Source organism: Scophthalmus maximus, chromosome 9 (assembly GCF_022379125.1).
Source record: "Scophthalmus maximus strain ysfricsl-2021 chromosome 9, ASM2237912v1, whole genome shotgun sequence".
Classification (NCBI taxonomy): Eukaryota; Metazoa; Chordata; class Actinopteri; order Pleuronectiformes; family Scophthalmidae; genus Scophthalmus; species Scophthalmus maximus.
Window position 1 is genome coordinate 18,768,941 of NC_061523.1, and position 19,701 is coordinate 18,788,641.

At 40.8% G+C, this 19,701-nt stretch overlaps 1 long non-coding RNA gene across 3 annotated transcripts in view; it reads left to right on the forward strand.

Annotated features, from left to right (window-relative positions):
- The window catches only part of LOC118319310, a 128,532-nt gene that overhangs the window by 74,944 nt on the left and 33,887 nt on the right, over positions 1 to 19,701 (forward strand). For all 3 annotated transcript variants that reach the window (XR_007031450.1, XR_004795946.2, XR_004795947.2), the window contains one exon: positions 573 to 709. This is a non-coding gene — a long non-coding RNA (uncharacterized LOC118319310). The remainder of the gene's footprint in view (positions 1 to 572; positions 710 to 19,701) is intronic.

A 19,701-nucleotide genomic window follows, 5' to 3' on the forward strand; every position in this document is an offset into this window, starting at 1 on the left:
ACACAGTGCGGACACTGTAGTGTATATACAGTACTTCAGTACACTCCATGAATCCACTCAGCCCCAGGTTGTGCTTCCTTGAGTGCATTAACTCCATCTGCATGCGTTCATGTAGCACCTGTGTTTGTGTGTGTTGTGTGATTGCGCATATGATAACAGACACTGCTTCATCGACGTGTCTGTTGCTTGTCCTCATGTCTTTCACCTTCATCATTTGATTTTCTGTCACCTTTATGAATTATTGGACTTAAATTCACTAGATGGCCAAAACATTACTCTTAATGAAAGTTTTTTGTAGTTTTTAGATCAATCCCCTGTCAACAGATGGATCGCATATTTTTACTTTCTGAATGAATCAGATATATGTATATTTATATATATATATATATATATATACATACATATATTTGTAAATATGTATGTATATTTATATTCACCATATACATTGTTTCCTCTTGATTCAGAACACAAAACCACTCAAACCTGCAGTTGGAAACATTTCTCTCCCCTTTCTGCCAATGAGAGTAATTACACAAAGTACTGTCAACACGTTCTTTGGTTTACTTCTACAGGTGAATTCGCCCCCATCCCCCTCGTCCTCAGGACCGCTCTCTTCAAGTCCTCCCGTGTGGAAATAAGGGCATTGGAGTGAAACAAAGGCTGAGTGATGGATTCGTCAGAAATGTGCACCAGTAATCCTTCCTCCCTCGTAAGTTTCCTTTTTTTTTATCTGGAGCATCAGACACGTTTCTTCCTTCATTTCTCCGCCAAAGGCTCCACCAAACGTCCAGCTGCTGTCATCTGCTCTGTCTCCATAGCCACGGTTGCTCCTTGCACCCACTCTTTAAATAAGCAAATGCACATGTACAATATATCTGTCACAGTCAAGCGTCATCTTGTTGTGTTCTTTGATTTTTCCACTACAGAGGTGAAAAAAAAAAAGCGTGGCCTCATTGATAGAAATATAGTTGGATTTTAGTGTGGAATGAGTTCTAGCAAAATAGAAGTTTTCGTTTTCCGTATAAACTAAGTTTTCATCATTTTACCTCAGGATTAAATGTCTCCTATGCTGACAAATTTTACTGACCTAGTGAAGTCTCCGCTCAAAGTATGAAAAACTAAATCTTCGGTTAAGTGCAGGATTTCAATATACCAGTACAGTGAAATCAGAGGAACAACTACATCTTAATTTCTTTAGTTCTGTTCATACATTTACAGTAAGTCTGAGCTTAAGTCTCACACATGAATCCCCTGGTCTTCTGCCAGGCTTCTCTCTGTCTCCATCTCTTGCCTCCGCAGTCCCTCTCTGTAATTTGGAGGCGCTGTGTGCTGATGTGAAAAGGCAGTTGTTGTTCCTTGCCGGCCCGGGCCTGGCGTCCCCCTGCCTCTCCCATACAGCCCAGAGCTTTTCCAGGAGGCTGTTTATGTGTTGAGTGCAGCACTCCGTGGAGCTTAAGGCCTAATGGAGTGTGAGAGAGGGGCCTGGGCTTCTTCAGCTTGTGTTCAGCTGTACAAACATGCTGCCACACCGTGGCTCTTACTCTCGCCTCCTCTGCCCGAATCACCAGTTCACCTCTACTCCTGTCTGTCCGTCCATCTGTCCGCTCCATTCACAGTCTGTCACATTGCCTTTCTTTCTTCCTTTCTCCCTTTTTTTCTGCCTCTTTAGCCAAACATGGAACAGGTAACATTCATCAAGCCGTTAAAGGGACGGCTTTGTGTCACTCTAAGGTTTGCATGATATTTGGCATCCTTCCTGCAGGACTAGACGGTACAGAATCACACAACATTGTTTCTAACCGTCCCATTAACCTGCCTCGTCCTCAGTCACATGGGAGAGCGTCTCTCTCATCAGTGAAGATGACAGACAAACAAACATTGATGCCTGAAATGTCACGAGAGACCAGAGGGTTTTCATGTATTTTTCACAAGCTGGATCTTATTTTGGTCCTCTCTCCACATTTTACCCGCTGGCTTCTTTACTCTCATCTTGGAGACTGACCCCACGGTCTTTTTGGTCACCTCGCCCTTTGACTAGAAAAAGAATGTGGTCACCACAAGGTACTTAGTCTTCTTGTATCATTTACTTGTTAATCTTCTGAGCTTGCATGTATATTTGTATGTGTAACCATCTTCATCTTCATTACGTGTGTGCATGAGAAAATTTTGACTTTTAGGGGAAAACGTGAAGGAGTCTTAGTTCAATTTACTTTCATAAATTACTCCAGCCAAACAAAAGGTTGCTCAGTGGTTGCAGACACCACAGGTGAAAGAAAATGTTCATAATTTTAAAAAGCCCCCCAAAAAGGTCTTACACCAATAATAAATGACAGGATGTCTGCATAAACAGGAAGTAAATCCACTGTGTGACTAACTCCCGACTTGATGACCCCATAGGTGTTAATCAGCATCTGTAAATTAGAAGTTCCTACTTGTTTATTCGCACACTGCCATCCTCCGTGTCCTGCACTCCCTCCTGCCCTGCAGCAATAACCGACCATGTCGTGATTAATTGTCACATCATTGTCCACTATCCATCGCCCCAAAAACCCCCGCAGACACACACGCTGCATTCCCAGAAGTCCATGCTCTGCAGTGAGCGTGGCTCTGTGGAGTGGAAATCTCCAAGGCTGTGGCTCACCGTTCTCCAAAGTACAAGCACCTGAAAAAATAAGCCAGTCTCCACCGGCTTGTCCAAGTGGAGGCACCGCGGAGTTAAATATAGATGTAATATCCCTCCCTTTCAGCTAAATCCAAACAATTTAAAGATGTCTTTCTTACAGGAAGGTTACCGCAGAGAGTGATGGTAAAAAACAGAGGGGAAATGTGCAGAGTGTGGCAAGACACCCACATTTGAAACAAAGCCCTTAATGGAGCTTTTATGAGAGATTAGTTGTGTTATTAATTAGTTTGGACACATTGAGACCCGCTGCTGTGATTGGCAGTCTGAAAGCTGCTCGACGAGCAGAGCAGGTTTCTCTCAAGCACTTAGTGGGTAACAGAGGGAGCCGAGCTCAGATGTGGCCAAAGTGGAGTGCTCGTGAGTTCAGGAAAATCCCACTGTGGCTCAATAAATGAACAGACTGATTTTTTAATCGTCTGACCTTCTCTAAAGACGGACACATTTTAGCACACACTGTGGCTCCGCAGAAAAACCCGGACCTGTGTTTCTTGTCGGGAAGAAATCTGACGATGCTGCTTCATCCTCAACATTCAAACTTCTGCAATTTATACAGAAGTTATACTCTTATTTCAAAGAAATCGTTGCATTTTGGGAAATACACATTCTTTCTTTCTTGCTGAGTCAAAAAGAAAAACATGAAACTACGGACAGCAGCCAGTTAGCTTAGCTTAGCATAAAGACTGGAGTGAGTGTAGTTATTAAGTAATGTGCTGGATGTTAGGCTCAAACACACCTTCCTTCACCAGTGAAATATAAATACACAACTGAAAGTCAAGTCCAACAACTCTTGACAACAAAACCATGTTAACTAAATTTTGTTGAGTTTGTCTACTTTGAAATTGTCAAGTTATCTAAAGTAGTTTTACGAAATTGTAGTTTAACTCATTTAAATTGGTGCTAACGAAGAAGTCTTACACTGACCCTTAAGTTGAGTGAACTAAAAATACTTTGTTAATATTCATTTTTACATTGAAGTGGAAACAGCTCTCATGGCTCAGTTGAAAAGCAAAAATTCACCAGCGACATTACAGTTCAGTAGTGTTTCATGTGTTAGTCCGCACATAACCAAAGTGTAAAAAGAAGCGGACTTCAGGTAGTTACTGATGCAATCCAAGAAATAGTCTGGCCATTAACACTGGGAAAACTCCAATGTGTCATTTTGAATTATTGTTTTTTGTACAGAATAAATAAGCAAGATATACATAAATATATTATTGTTAATCAGATAACATTAGAGGTGCTGGTAGGTGGATCTTGCTACCTTTGAATAAAACCCATGCTACAGGGGGAAACCCTGTTCCCAGTCTTTATGCTAAGCTAACAGCGGTATCAATCTTCTCATCTGACTTTCAGCAAGAGAGCAAATAAGCATATTTCATAAAATATCAAACTATTCTATGAATGTATTGTGTGTCCTGGGGGTGTCTTTTTTCTCTTCTGAACCTAATTGTTTGAAATTATAGTATTAGGTAAAACACTGAGCTAAAACAAATACATGAAATTATTGTTTCCAACACGGTAACCAAACCTTTCATCACAATTAACTAAGAAAACATTGACCAGCCAAGAGTCCATGTACATGTGGTCTAAAACTGCAGTGAAACACCTGTTGTCTGAGTTTTCTCTGGTCAATCTCTTCTCCATACACAGAGAGAAGGCTCAAAGTGTCTCTGCAGTAATTGCAGGGCCGGCTGGGTGACCAGAGCGCACAGATTCCCCCTCGCTGACAGATTTCCTTCATAATGATGCATTACAAAGAAAAACACGTTTGAAGTTCCATTAATCCTCTGTGTGTGCGTGCGTCATTTAGAGTAACTCCATCCAGAAATGTCTTTCACTCCCAATATAGCTCGTAATGGAGCATTTTCACGGTACTTGTTACATATTTTCCATTTTACAGTACATGTCCCCTTCACTTCTCAGACTTCATTACATCTTCATTGACATTCTTTTTTGCTCGGGCTGCGAATGGAACAGCGGGAGCTGAAAGTAATGGTTTGTAAAATGAATGCATATCAGTACTTTAACAGTTTTATGAACCATATATAACCTGTATGTTCCTAAGCCAGCGCAGCCGTTGTAAAAAACAATGCATGTAGAATCAGTTTATAAATAAAAATTTATGAATGCGGCAAAACCAAATTTCTAAACTTAATTTCTCAGATAAACTGAAGGGTTAAATGGTGTTTTCTTAGAATGACTAAACCATTTTAAAAGATTATCTAAAAATGAATTGGAGAAAAATAGTTTTTGTTAGCTCCTGTAAAGTTTTACATTTTGGAGATACAATGTTTTCACATAAAATTGACTTCGAAAGTGAGTTTAAATAATTGTCTAATAGTATGTACCAGTAGACAAAAAAAACTATACAAAACTGATGATCTGATGCTGATTAATAACTTCCACCTCAAAATGAATCCTCATATTCCTTTGTTCTTTCTCACCGTCATCTCACTGCAGTTCTCAGAACATGTGTCCGACAGAGACCAAATGGGTGAAACTGGACTCTTGAAGTTATAAAATGTGCAAAACACTTAACACATGGCTTGTTAATGGCGAGTTGCTCTGCAGGATGTAAGGGTCATCAGTATTTCCAAGACAACAGGACCTCTGTCATTCCAGCTGCAGGAGCAGGCACATTGTTTAAAACAGCATCAGATCTGGGAACACACACTTCGTCTTTCTTTTTTGTTAACTCCGTCACTAACTTTTAAAAAGAGGATGCACCTGGTGTAATCACAGTTTCAATAAACTGCAAAGATAAATACTAAATTCTCCAATTCTCTGCATGTGTTTGGAAAGTGAAATGCTGACAGAATATAAATGGCAGTATATCAGCTGTTCCCCTTAAATGAATTTCAAAGAAATTCTGTACGTCAGTGGATCATCCAGACAAACCAGACAAAGACGAGTAAAAATATACAACAATCTGACAATGTAAAAAATAATGCTATATCAAACGCAAAATTTTGTTGTAGTATCAATATAGAACCACTCATTCTGCAGACAAAATATATCTGAGTGAGTTATTACATTATTAGACTGTTAATACATTTTCTAAGGTCGTTGTGAGGTTTTTTTTTAAAATCTTAATCTTAATAGTAACTAGGAACAATAACAGTAAAATACTGCAAAAATTTGATATAAAGTCGAATCAAAGTGTCTTAAACTTATATCATATGTCAATCAATACCAATAAGTCTGATTCTATTCATATAATTTAGCCTTTCTCCAAATAACGTGCTTAAAACTAAAAAAAAGTGCCTAGAATTAAATAAAAAATAAACCATAATAACAATAAACGGCATACATGAATTAAACTAAGATTAGGTTCAAATGTAAGAAGTATTTTATAGTCACATCCAACCACTGACTTCGTGGCGTTATGCCCTGAATTTTAGATTCACATTAACTACGCAGAAGAAAAGCAGTGTTTGTGATGTACACTCCACGAGTCTGAGCACTTGGGTCTGTCACCCGGATTCACATCCCTGCCTGAACCGAGACCTCTAGCCTCCGTACTGTACACCCTCCGCCGTGTAGAGTGTGAAAGCCTCCAGAAGAGGGCACTCCATCTCTGTTTATCCTGCTCGGGCCTTAACAGAGCGCTCCTTCTCTCCTTCACCGCCCCACAAGAGCCCCTCAGTGTGACAAGTTTACATAGACCGTCTGCAGACCTCCCCACCGCCATAAAAACACTAATCACAAGGTCATAAAATGCGACTCCATAATGACACCCAGAATGCAGCGAGGATACGTCTTAAAATGTTGGACTCAGTGTCGTGTAGTGTACACGCCAGCGAGCGACTGCAGTTCTACATGAATGTGTTTATTGATTTAGTTACTAATATGGATTTATGTATCGTTTTTAAAGCTGCTTCAGGCAATTTTGCAAGGTGGTAGTGAGATGTTAGTATGTATAAATGTCAGACGGGGGTGGCACCAGTGACTCGTAAATCCTTTTCTAAGCTAAAGTGCTTCCCGACTTCCCAGAAACTAACCAGTGAAAACTAAAAGTCTGAGCTAGCAAAGCCTTCAGTAATGTGCAAATCTGCTGCTAGAAAATAGCTCAGGTTAATGTAGCATAACTTTGTTGTATTCATATCTGCCTTATACCTTCGATTAATGATTGTTTTCATTATCAATTTTCAATTGTTGTCTTGGAAACTGTACAAAATACGACTTCAGATGTTTTGTTCGACCAAAAGTGCAAGTACTCAAAAAATATTGAGTTTTTAATGATACAGTATGCGACAATGAAAAGCAGAAAATCCCCTCTGACTACAGCGATTTATCAACCAGCCTATCAAAATATGTTTCTTTCTTTCAATCAATTTCTTTAACGTGAAGATGTTGCCCGGTTACCTAGCAGTACACGGTGTAAACTTGGCTTCCCACATCATAACCACAAGCCCATGAGTTCCATTTGAAGGCAGCACAAACATTTAAATTAAAATAGCATCATTGCTAAACAGCATTTCAATAGATTTAAATATGTCAACTATATCCCATGTTACCTCTAAAACGTCATATGTTAGCAGGCTAACGTTTGCTTCGCCAGTGAACAAAGATAGCTAACTAGATTCAAGTCCATTAGTAGTGACTCTGAAGTATCTTTTACAGAGTACGTTCGCTAACGTTAGCCTCTTAAAAGACCATAACAGAGTTCATTTTATTGAGCTTTTAATATTCTGACAAATTACCCATAATTGCTCAATGCTCCCAAAACCACATGAATGTGTGGTAACAATGTCAAAGGGGAGAATACATAAGATTTGCAAACTGACTCTAATGTACGTTTGCTAACAGTAGCTACCTCAGGCCAATGGTCATGCCGACCAATTAAGGCTGTATAGCAGCATGACTCCCGGATGTATTGATTTGAACAAGGGTGTGTTTTATTGCTGATAAATTCAATGTTTATTTTATTGAAGAATGTGTTCGTCTTTCATAAGCTGCGTCCAGTTCTAGCACTATGGTGAATTAGTAAAAGAGGCGCCACTAGAAGAAATATTTCTTCATTTACAAAGGCGCGACCTCAACATCTGCCTCTGTGTCCGAACGCTTTCTCTCCTTTTCTCGATCTCTCAAAGGCGAAAAGCCACGGGAGAGCAGTTGACAGACAACCACCGTGGAGCCAGGATTTAGTTCAACAACAAGCTGACACATTACGGGAAATCAAACATGGTGTGATATTATTGTGCCGAAATCACTACATACCACCCACTTTGTTCCCATGCACAGCAGGATAAAGTCAGAGAGGCAAAGGAAAGGGAAGGAGGCGCAGGCTTTCCGAAGGGATTGTTTGGGAGTGAGGGTGCTTGGCTCATTGGCAGGCCGCGATCTCAGCAGGCCCGGTGAACGGGCACTTGTCATCTGGAGTGTGAGGCAGCTGGGGTTATCCTCAGAGACACGGCGAGGTGAAGTGGGTGACCATGTTTGAGGTCCGCCCAGCTGTTATTGCCCCTAATATTCAACAGATGTCTGGGAGCTCGGCCCGCTAAGTCCTCGCACATGCCGGAGCAGAGAAATCAAAGACCCTGCAGCCGGCTTACACACACACACACACACACACACACACACACACACACACACACACAGCTGTTAGAGTGTCCACACACTCAAATCGCTCTGTGCGTATTAAATCACTGTCATTAACCATTTAGTGAAATGATAGAGGCAATTAAGATCAGTCTTGATTTTCGAAGGTAGGATCACCACTCGCACTTACAAAACACAACATATTGTCTCACATTTTTATAAATGTCTCACACACATTCACATCTACACTGTAGCTGCACGACTATTATTGTCAGTAATCACTTCCATGTAAACTAAACTAGTTCTCTTATAATGAGACGTTGTTTAATTTCACGAGCAGATAACTTTCAGAGTGTCTACTTCTATGCAAACGACACACTCCAGAGCCCCGAATCTTATCAAATCATCTCAGAAATATTCACCTCAAATATGTTTGTGATGGCAGTGTCCCTTATGAAAATATTTGTCACACTTTGCCTGTTTATCGTCCTAAAAATATTGCCCCCTGTTTTAAATAATGTCAAGCCCCCTTTTCAGCGAGAGAAACCCTACGCTTTCAAACATGCGAGCGAAAAATCGAGGTTGAATAAAAAGCCCCACTGTGTTCAAGCACATAATCCATGCAGAGGCTCTCGTTTGAGGGTGAAAATAAGAAAGTGGAGAGTTGCTCTGCTCCAAGTGGTCACAAGGGGGTTGAGCGTTTCGAGCTCCGGCTCACGCAGCTCGCTTACTTTGGAGAGCACTTCAGGGAAGGCAACATTAGATATAATGAAACATTCAGTGACCGGCCCTCTTTCCAGCCTCCTCGCTCGTCCGCTCCCATGGAGGATATTCTGACTGAAACCTTTCTACAACTTACAGCTTACGCCAGCGCCAGACCGACATGGCAAGATAGGAGGAGAAAAACACTTGACTTGGTCGCTCTTTTTTTTTTTTAAGGTTCACACAAAAAGTAAAAAAAAGAAGTGACAATTTTCCAAGAGTATTTGTAAGTGAAGGGAGAGACATTACAGCAATGAGGGCCAACATTCTGTAAGTTTGGCCTTTGTTATCTCCGATGGTGACGCTAAGCGTGTATGCCACAGTTGTGAGAAAACTCTATTGTGTCTCTTGTTGCGATGGTAATTCTTCAGGTGTTGAGACTAAGTTCCCTCTAATCCCCCCAGAAGGGAAACAAGTGAGCTGAAAAACTAAAATAACATCATATATGTTAAGTACAGACTATAACTTTTTGACAACACAAACAAGGATAATGGATGTCTGAGTTGATTAAAACTGCAGAAACGAGTATTTCATTTTGTATTTCGGGAGTTGTGTAGCACTTGCCTCACATATTTTTGCATTTGGAAAGGGGAAGTATAGAGTTTCATGATGCTGAATTACTGCAGGAGAAGAAGTTCACGTGATATTTTCCCCTTTTCTGCCCCCACCTCAATTAATGCCGTTTCCCCAGTTTCCGTTGTGGTACTGCGTGTGTCCCGCACTTGGCCACAGCGCTGGACGTGGAGAAACTCCCAAGTATATAAATTCACTGACTGACTCTAAGACACATTGATTCTAACCCAAATATCCAGTCGACTGTGAAAAAGATAGACTCCACAAATCAAGTCCCGGCTCTTAACGAGCATTTCTTGCCATCTGAAGAATATATTCATGATTTTGGGACCTTTTATGAGGAAGGTGATGGCAGATTGACACCAGATGTGTCATAAATTATCAACAGAGAGATGCCAAGCTAAACAGTCCAGCATAAATATACAGTGACCCAAATACACTCGCTTCAAATTCAAATACTGCTCGTCTGTGTGAGTCTATTTCAAACTACTGTGATGTCTTCAAAAATTCCTCAAATGATACATATACATTTGGTCAAATACAAACAACGTGTTGATTAGTCATTTATCACAAAATCTATTGCATTTTCAAAGCTGGTTTAAGTTTTGCTCCTTTTGAACATTCCTTTACATTCATATACTTTACATATGCTGTTTTAATTTTAATCTTTTACGGAATTAATACAATATATGAATATTAGATTAGATTAGCCCTTATAGCCTATGTTGCAGTGGAATGATTCACATTCATGCTACTGTTGTTTTATCATTATTGCTCAGTAATACTGTATCTGTTTTTGTTTAATTAGAACTATTTTTTAGCGCTTTTGAAAAAATGTTGATTAATTAATTTGTTTCAACCTTTTCTAACACTATTACCAGAACTAAAACAATTCATTGTTTATTGACAGAAAATTAATCTGCAGCTATTTTCATAATTGATTCACCGACTTAGTTTGACCTTTCAAAGTAAAATGCCAAACATTCCCATTACAGGTCTCAAATGTGAGAATTCACTGCTTTAATCCACCGACCGCATATGATACAGTGTATGATAGTAAACTGAATCATTTTGGGGATTTGAGGAGTTGGTTGGACAAAAAAAGCCATAGGTCACTTTAGAATCTAGTTAAAAACATGAGAGAATATTTAGCATATAAAAATTACTTGTATATAAATATTTCTATGATATAATTCTAAAAGTAACTCATATGTGTGTTGCAAATAAACCCAAATCCAAGCTACTTGAGCTTACATGTGAAGCTTATGATGACCATATCTGAACCACTGCACAGCGTTCTCACTAAACCTGCTCATTCAATTGGAACAATCCCTGTGACTGACCCCACGACTTCTGAACACAGCTTTTATGTGCAGAGGCACCAATGACGTCTCTCAGCAGGAACGTGTCCCCCTAGTTAGAGTGCCAGACACTGGGCAGTGTAAGTGAGTGTGAACGTAAATAAACGCCATTATGCCAGGCATCTCCTCGGCTCCTGTCGCACACTCGAGGTAAACACAGAGCTTCCTGCTAAATACTCCTGGTGCTCTTGCAATTAGATCAGCCACAACAGCTCTAAATCTTATGAGGCAAATGATGACGACAATAAAGCTGTCCAATGGCACGTCGAGCAGAGTCACCTACAGTGAAAAGGTCAATTGATAAAGACTGTGTTTGATATTTGTCTAAATGCCAACAGAGCCACACTGAGGGTGGATATAACCTGGGTGAGCCCAATGTAAAGTGGTCGACGTGAACTAATGAAATGTGACAAACTGTTTCCACACAAACACCGAGGTGTTCCCACCAGCACACGCATGTTATTTACGTGACCATTAGGTCATTCGACACACCAGAGGAATTCCAGTATGGAGCTGAGTGGATTTCTGTAAGGGAAAAAAACAACAATGTTTACATGCGAAATAACCCAAAATATCCTGTATGAACACCTTCCCTAACTATAGCCTGACTATTTAAACCCTGGCTTTTACAGCATATGTTTATTTACAGCTAATTTGCAACAGCAATAAAATAATTGTAATATTGAGCGTATCAGTAAAATGTTCACCGACAATGTATTTGATTTGTTTTTCTAACAAAATCTGCTTTTAGAACCTACCCAGAGGACTTAGTTCAGATAAATGAAAGACCATTGTCTTTGTTTAATATTGAAGAAGTCAACAGTGACTTCCTGCATGATGCACAACATGTATACTTTTATTTTAACTTAGCCAAACTCCAGCCTCCGGTGTCCAAAGTCCTGGATTTTGAACGCCCGCTCTCTATCCTGACAAGCTTTTGAAGAATAGAAAAACGTAGCACCTGGAAAAACTCTTCCCACCAAACATAATTGATGCTGAAATTATGTTTCCTTTATGACAAAGACTGGATTACCAACAGGGCAAAGTGGACCAACTGCTCCTGGTCCTCAGACCCTCAGAAGTCACTAAGTCCCACAGTTCAAATGTGGCAATAACTTAATTGGGTAAATTGATTGATATTACTTTAAGCTATTTTGAGTCTTAAAGCAATCCCTGCATTTACATAGAATCGTGAGGCACTTTGTACAAAAGGAAATCTCTTAATGTCTTTAATATTTTGCCTTTTGGTGCTTACTCTTTAATCTGTATTATAAATGAATAAAGTCTGTGAACAAAGGGGCACAGCTCAATTTTAGACCCGGGCCTGCTAGCAGGTTATTCCGGACCTGCTCGTTATGAAGCGGGGGAAAACAAATTAGTCTGTATTTAACAATTGATACTGTAATACAGACTCATGTGTGCTGTGACATTTGTGGCCAAACAATCTAAGGAGGTTTTGACAATGGAGCACATGGAGTGAGTGCATGTTTGAGTGTGCGGGCCATCCACAGAGAGTGGAGGAGCAGATTCTTGAGGTAGCTGGTTATTCTATGAGGACAGCAGCTCTGACAGGACCACCTAGGCCCTCTGTTTATTGTTTGAGAAAGTGTTTTGGTGAACAGAAGCCCGGCTCTGCTCTTAAAGATGTCGTAAGTAACCGACTGAGGCGGATCTGCACTGAGGGAGGCAGGGGACAGTGAAAAGGAAAGTGGGGCGAGGTGTAGGAGTGTTTGAGAGAGGAGACAAGGTACTTTTAGGGGTTTTCAGAGGTCTGGGGGGTTGGTGGTGTTTAAGGCCAAGAGGGCACATGGGAGCTGTGGCCTGAGGATGGATCCCAGCTGACCCCCTCCTAGGTGTCAATGTTATGACATGTGTACCACTCCACTGTTTTCTCTCACAACAAGAGCACTTCATCTTCTAGGGTGGCCGAGCTACATAAAAAAAAAAGCTTGATTTACATGCTGGGGACCAGACTGTCCACCTTCTCCTCTTCCTGTTGCACTTACGCTTCTCTTCCTGTGGGCCCGGGTTCGACCGTCAGGGGTGATAAATAACCACAGAATGGAGTGGGGAAAAGCTGAATTCCCACTCCAATGTACACCCAAAAGAGGAACGCCTTTTTGGGGGGCATGCTCAACATCATGAACGTTTCAGAGCTACACAGAGGGTTAATATAGGAGATAATTGCCCCTTTTGGAGAACAATTGGAATGTTTTGTCAGTTCAGCTTTGTTATATCTACCATGACTCTTCCTCAGATGTAAGTCACCACGAGTACATTGTTACGCTAATGACGTCGTGTACCAAAAATAGGGGGGAGTGCGCTTGATGTGGAATCACAGCAACATGCCCAGAACAAATACAACATGGAGGGGATTTTGGATGTCCGCTCGCTCCTCGCACGGAGAGGAACACTGCATATGGAAAACATGATGGCGGTTAATAGATATCATACGGCATCTTGAGACTGAAGACGACTGCGGTTGTCGGTGAGGGTTCAGGACATGATATCTTCTGTCATGGGTAATGAGATCAGGATTCACTCAGGTTTATTCTGCTTTTGTGCAATGTCTGAACGTTTTAAAATATTCAAAATGTGTCCTGCCTTTGTCGGGATGACTGCTGGACACAGGAGAGCTCGAATGTGACTTTATTTTTGAACAACTAATCCTCATTCCCTTCCAAAATGACTCATATTAGGGTTTTTTTTCTGATCTGCCACCCCTATGGTTAAGGTTTGGTTAAGGTTAGGCAATCAAATCTACTTGGTTCATTTTAGGAAAAAGATCACTGTCATGGTAAAAAGAAACCAACGTTGAGCGTTCGTGGAAACAGTCTCCAATGTCATAGTCACGCTTTGTACGCCCAACCATCCAGCCCAGCCTCGTCTCTTAGGACTTCATGCAGCGGTATAATGACGTCACACTTCTTCTATCTTTGCTGCTGAGGGAAGACAGCTACAATTTCAAGCAGTCAGGAAAAGTCAAACCGAACAGAACACAGAGCAGCAACTAAACGGACCTTGTGGTGGCATTATTTTGTCAACTGGTGTTTCCAAGGTCAAAGCTCAACTTTTAACCAGAATAGTCCAACTCATTAAAGTGGTAAGAAAATAATGGAAACATTTGTATCTACAGTAGTTATTCAATGAGATGGACCTTGTTGTGAGAATACTTGTTACCAGACTGTTGCCATTTCACACCTCCAGCAGATATGGAGCAACATTATGATTCATTGGCAAAATGTAATTTCAGAACTCACTCCTCTTGTAGCTCTGGGTTTGGTCTCCACCAACTCGTCCAACTTCAAAGCTACCTACATGGCTGGAGACCACTCAAAGTCATAGTTAAGTTAGAATAATTATAATTTTTTTTGCTGCCTGAACTAACCCTTTAAACATGTCCGTGTTAAGTACTGGAGAAACACTTCTTTTTCACTGAAAGAGGGACCGAACCAGTGGCGAGGTCTGTGACATTTGTAATATACATGACCTGACAAACGGTCATTTTGACCACACACCGCACAGAAGTGTCTCATCTTTTCCTCTCGCTGGATCCAACCACCGATCATTGTCTCCGACACTGAGAGCATTATTCACAGCCGGCCACTGTCAGCACGAACATGAGGTCGCCCTTTTAATCAGCTCATGGTTCTCAGGGCCTCTGGCGCCAGCGAAAGAAACACCCTCTCATCTTGTGGCACAAATAGGGAAGCCCTTATGCCCTGTTGCCATTGCCAATATATCCAAGCCATGATGATGTTCCCACACAAATATTTCATGTTATACGCAGCATCCAAGACACACAGTGCATGAATGGAAGAGGAAACCTGCTTTCTATCACTCTTAATAGGCAGCTGGCTAAAAGTAAATGAGAAAAAGTCTCTTGACGCACCCCACCACGAAGAGTTACGCTCTTAACACCCTTTCATGTAAGTGAAGTATTTCTTTACCGAGCTTTCCACCTTTTTTTTTTTTTTTTGCTCAAGCAGTTGAACTTCACCCACCCAAGGTCCAAAGATAATTGAAGTGTTAATTTTAATAGCTCTTTCCATTTCATTAATTAAAGCAAACATTGCCTCAAGTGCCTCTTGACGCAGACCCGCAACATCCAAGAGCGTTTCTTAAATATGTGTAATGTATTCACTGAAGCGTGTTATAAATGAGGTTTTCTTTGCTAAGTGTCCTGGTCTATTTTTGTATGTCAAAGCACATGATTGACTGCGCAGAAAAAGAAAACACCTTAATGCATGCGATGGTGAAGAGCTAAGGTATTTATTCCAATTTGCCAATAAGAAAAGACCTTTGAATATCCGCTGACCTTTTTCTGCAAATATGTAAATAAGTGCATAATTAGAGTGTGAGAGAAGTATAAACATCTTCAATTATTGAAATGATTTCAGCTACATTTATCAAAGGTTTATTACTACAGATGAAAAGTTTTTTCCTCTCGTTTAAAGTCAGAAGAACAGAAACTGCTAAAAACAACAACAACAACAACAAAATAAACATGATGCTCACTCTGTCTAAAATATAAAAGCCATTGTTAACATTTTACATGATATTAAGTTAAATATTTATCCTGACTGGTCGACTACCGCTCAGCAGGTTCAAGGGGCTTAATAAAGCCGAACTCTGTTCGTAGCTAATCAATTCAGCACCTACATCAAACCAACACTAAAAAAATTTAAGACCCATCACTTCTTATTATCTTTACGTCCGATATCTCTAGATCTACGAGGAAATTCTAATTTGAAATAAAATCTCTCATTTAGTTGGTGGTTGGTTGAAAACCTGGCGTGAGATACTAGTTTATTTATACATCACATGTGTCAGGTCCAGCTCACAGCTGGGTGCATTTCATTCCATCAAAAGCTCCTTTTTAGTCTTTTTTTTTTCTCCTCCTCTTTCTCGAGTTCATTTTCACGTCCGCAGTGTGTACACTCAGCAAAGCACGTTGGAAGAAAACATTACTGTAAATGACCATCAGCTCGTGTTTTCATTTCACCCAAAAACAGAAACGCTCAATGAGTTTCACATTTGTCTTGTCAAAATATATGATTGGCCGATATTTCAAAACATTAACTTCAAATGTCAATATGTACTGTAACACAAACCGAGAAGTGACTACATGTAGCTGCTGGACAACCGCCCACTTTGAGAAAGTGGTCGAGCAGGTGAAGGAGCTTGTCCAAGTTTTCTTTTTTAAGTTTTAACATTGAATTCTTGCAGCGTTGCCCCCGTGGTGATAATGAGACGACTTTCTTCCTCTGGGGTTGCGCCTATAGCTCATGTAAACTGAACACACACACAAACTTAAAGCTAATGTGATCTTTAAAAAGGCCACATTTGTAACAACTTATGTGAAAAGGCTATTAAAACCAACAAAGCAGTCGCATTGTATAAATGCTAACCAGTGAACACACTAGTAACACAAAAATTACCTCATGTCTGTTGGCTTATTAGAGTCAAGCAGCGTGGGACTTCGTGGCGAAGAGTCATGGCTTCCCGCTCTGTTTTGACAGGGAGAGTTATGCCTCACAGGCACCAGATTCACCACCATGCCTCATAAGCTTGTGGAGAACATTTAGGGCGCCACAGGGGCCTCTTGACCTAAGAGGAAGTCGGGAGTATAAAAGGTGACAAATTGGTTTGTAACCAAACAAAGACATGTGCACACGCCCCCGTGCTGGAACATTACTGATTACACAAATAACAAGTGAGAAACTGTCAGGAAATAATTCATTTTTTTGCGACTTTCTTTTAATATTAATGCCAACCGTTGGACCTCTGCCACTCCAATTACAGGAAATGTAAGAGCAGTAGGTCTCGCTACACCAGCTTATGATGAATGGAGCACTATGTGGGGGGAAAACCAACATGCTCTTTTTAGAGATTCAAAAACTGACCAAAGGTTTTTTTCTAAGGTAATAAATGGGGGGCTGGGGGGTGGATTCAGATTCATGTTCTTTTTTTCGTACGATTCAGCGAGAGGGCCCTCTGTTGTGTGATGGGCCGTGGCACGTGGTGTGGGCAGTTGAATGTGGTAATAGGAGTCGTGGCGACTTGTTCTTTGGGGCTGGCAAAGAAGCCACTTCTGGTCCATCCCGAAACCCCTCACCACACTATTCAATTCATGAGGCCGAGGCTCCGAGAGCCCCCCTTGGGATGAATGAGCGCGTGCCCCCCCTTCTCGTAATTAGAAGTTTCCCCCCCCCCCCACCAGCCCAGATACTTATTTCTCTATCATCCATCATGGAGGTTGTTTCCCTACTTCTTGAATCTCTCGACTCCGCGGCAGTTTTCCTTAAGTCTTAGTTAACAAGTATGCCTTTATAGAAGATTTAGCGCTCCGACGCCAACCTCTCTTCAGCTCATTCCAGCACAGTGGGCGTATTGAATGTAAATGGCAGTGCATGAAGATATCTCCGCACACCTTCATGCAGACGAACAGAACTGACTCCAAAATGAAGTGAAACGTGCCATAGATATCCTCCTTCACCCAGCACCCTCTCTGTTGCTCAGCCCTCGGGGAGGGAGGATAAGAATGTGGCCTGTCATTTCATCTGCACATCACCTTGGTGGTCTCTGGTGAAGCTGCTGTCAGGGAATCCCCCCGGTGTGTGGCTGACCTTCCTCCCCGAGACTCTCCCCTCATCTGCTGGGAGTGAGACGGGCCGCGTTACCTCGGCCGGTCCTCCCGGCCGATGAAACCTGAGCAGGTTGCTCACTTTTGATCCGAGGGCAGGCAGGAAGAAGTGCCTTGTGGTGAATTCATTACCGTGGAAAAGCAGCTTCGTCACACTGCTGCCGGTGGACAATCTGCTGACTCGAATGTTGCAAGACGAAACCTCATCTCTGAATGATGAATTTATTCTTGTTTTTTTACAACTTTGGCCTTATTTTGGTCATTGGTGTCAAGAGGTGCAAATAATGATTATTACTTCCTCCAATGAGGTTTTTATTGTTTGTCTGTCTGCAGGATTAATCAAAAACTACTGAGCCTATTGCCATGACATTTTGTGGAGGGGTGGGGCAAGTAATTACCAAGGAAGGATTAAGGATCCAAATTAATAGGTTGATCCAGGAATTTGGCGAGATATGGTTTTAGTCCTCTGATGTATGTGCCCTCTGAGCTCCCTTCTCATCTTAAATGTTTTTATAAGATATAAAATTTACAATCAGTCAATATTTACGTTCGAGCAGCCAAAACCTGTGAATCTTTGTTTAAAAAATTACTTCAACAATCGTTAATTCTATTGTGCAAATCCTTGTGGTCTGATGTGTTTCCTTCTTCATAAAACATTACCACAGACAATTTTTGAAATACTTTTAACGGTGCATTAACAAGCTTGCGTCTTCTTCTTCTTAGCCTTTGATGGTGCACATATCTTTGCGCGTTACCACTGCCAACTAACGATCAGTTGAATGTAGTGAAACTGACTGCAGGAACATGTGTCCTTGAGATCTGGGCATGCAGAGACAAACTTGAAGTATAAATGTCAGGTTGGGACTTGTCAGGGTTCAAACAAACTGTTAAGTTCACCAAATTAATTGGAAGAAATGTATCATAACTGATTAATAGAATATAAAAAGGTCAATAATAAGATCCCAAATTACTCGTAACTGAGCTTATACATAGGAACTGATGTAACCACCGTCGGATGTTGAAACTTGGCTTGTATTTCTGGAGAAGCAGAGGTCATTTCATATTATGAATCATACTTGACTTTAGTACAATAAATTTGACTTCAACCACATTTTACAAGTCACTGGAGCACCTCGGGAGCTAATTGTCCTTTTTCATTTTTATTATTGAAGTTAAAATTCAACCTTGTCAGTATTTTCTTTGTCATCCACTGCAAATGGAATAATGCTCTGAGAGTGTAGTTTGTGTTAGATTCACGTGATATATAATTATGAGGAAATAAGAAGCCGTCATGTCCAGTTGATCCAGCGGATGCAGCTATCTCTGAAGACTGAGGTGTGAATCCAAAACTTTGTTTTTTTATGGGCTTTCTCCAATTTAATAATATAGAATTACCCTTAAAAATAACATGCTGAAGTCTTTTCACATTTCTGCATGGTGGGCTCGGGCACAGGTCAGATATTATTCTGTGTATTTGCTGCAAAAGTAGTTTATTTCTTTTCTTAAATGGCTGCATGGAGCACTTCTGAAAAAAAAATATCCTGGGAGCTGTAACACTTTAAACTTTAATCCCATTTAGTGTTTATGTACTTTCTCATTGGGCAAAAAACTATCCGTGTTTGTGTGCGTGCGTGTGCGTGCGTGTGTGTGTGTGGGTCTGGCAGGTCACAAAGGCGGCTTTGTAAAGGAAGTTAATGAGTGTTTTGTGAATGTCTCTTGATGCTCTGCAGCTCTGCAACACCTCCTCGGCGCATCAGCTTTAAGTGTGTGCACGCGAGTCTGTGTGTATACAGTATGTGTGAGGGGTGTTTGTGAGTATTTATAACTATTTATATCTTCTTTTAAGTAGTGATTTATAATGTTTGTTCACTGTTTAACTTTTGGTGGTTTTGGGGCTATGTGACAGTTGGTGGGTTTTTGCGTTTTCACATTGATTCTCTTTATTTTATATATATATATATATACACACATATGTGCCAGGGGTAACTTCGGGGGAAACAACGCAGATTTAACCAAAGTGCACACATTTCCTTTCATGCTGCACATCTCCTCTACTCCTGTGGTCAAGTACCTTGCAGTTATTATAGCTTATTTGTTCAAGTGGTGAGGAAATATTAAATATCACAAGTTCTCTG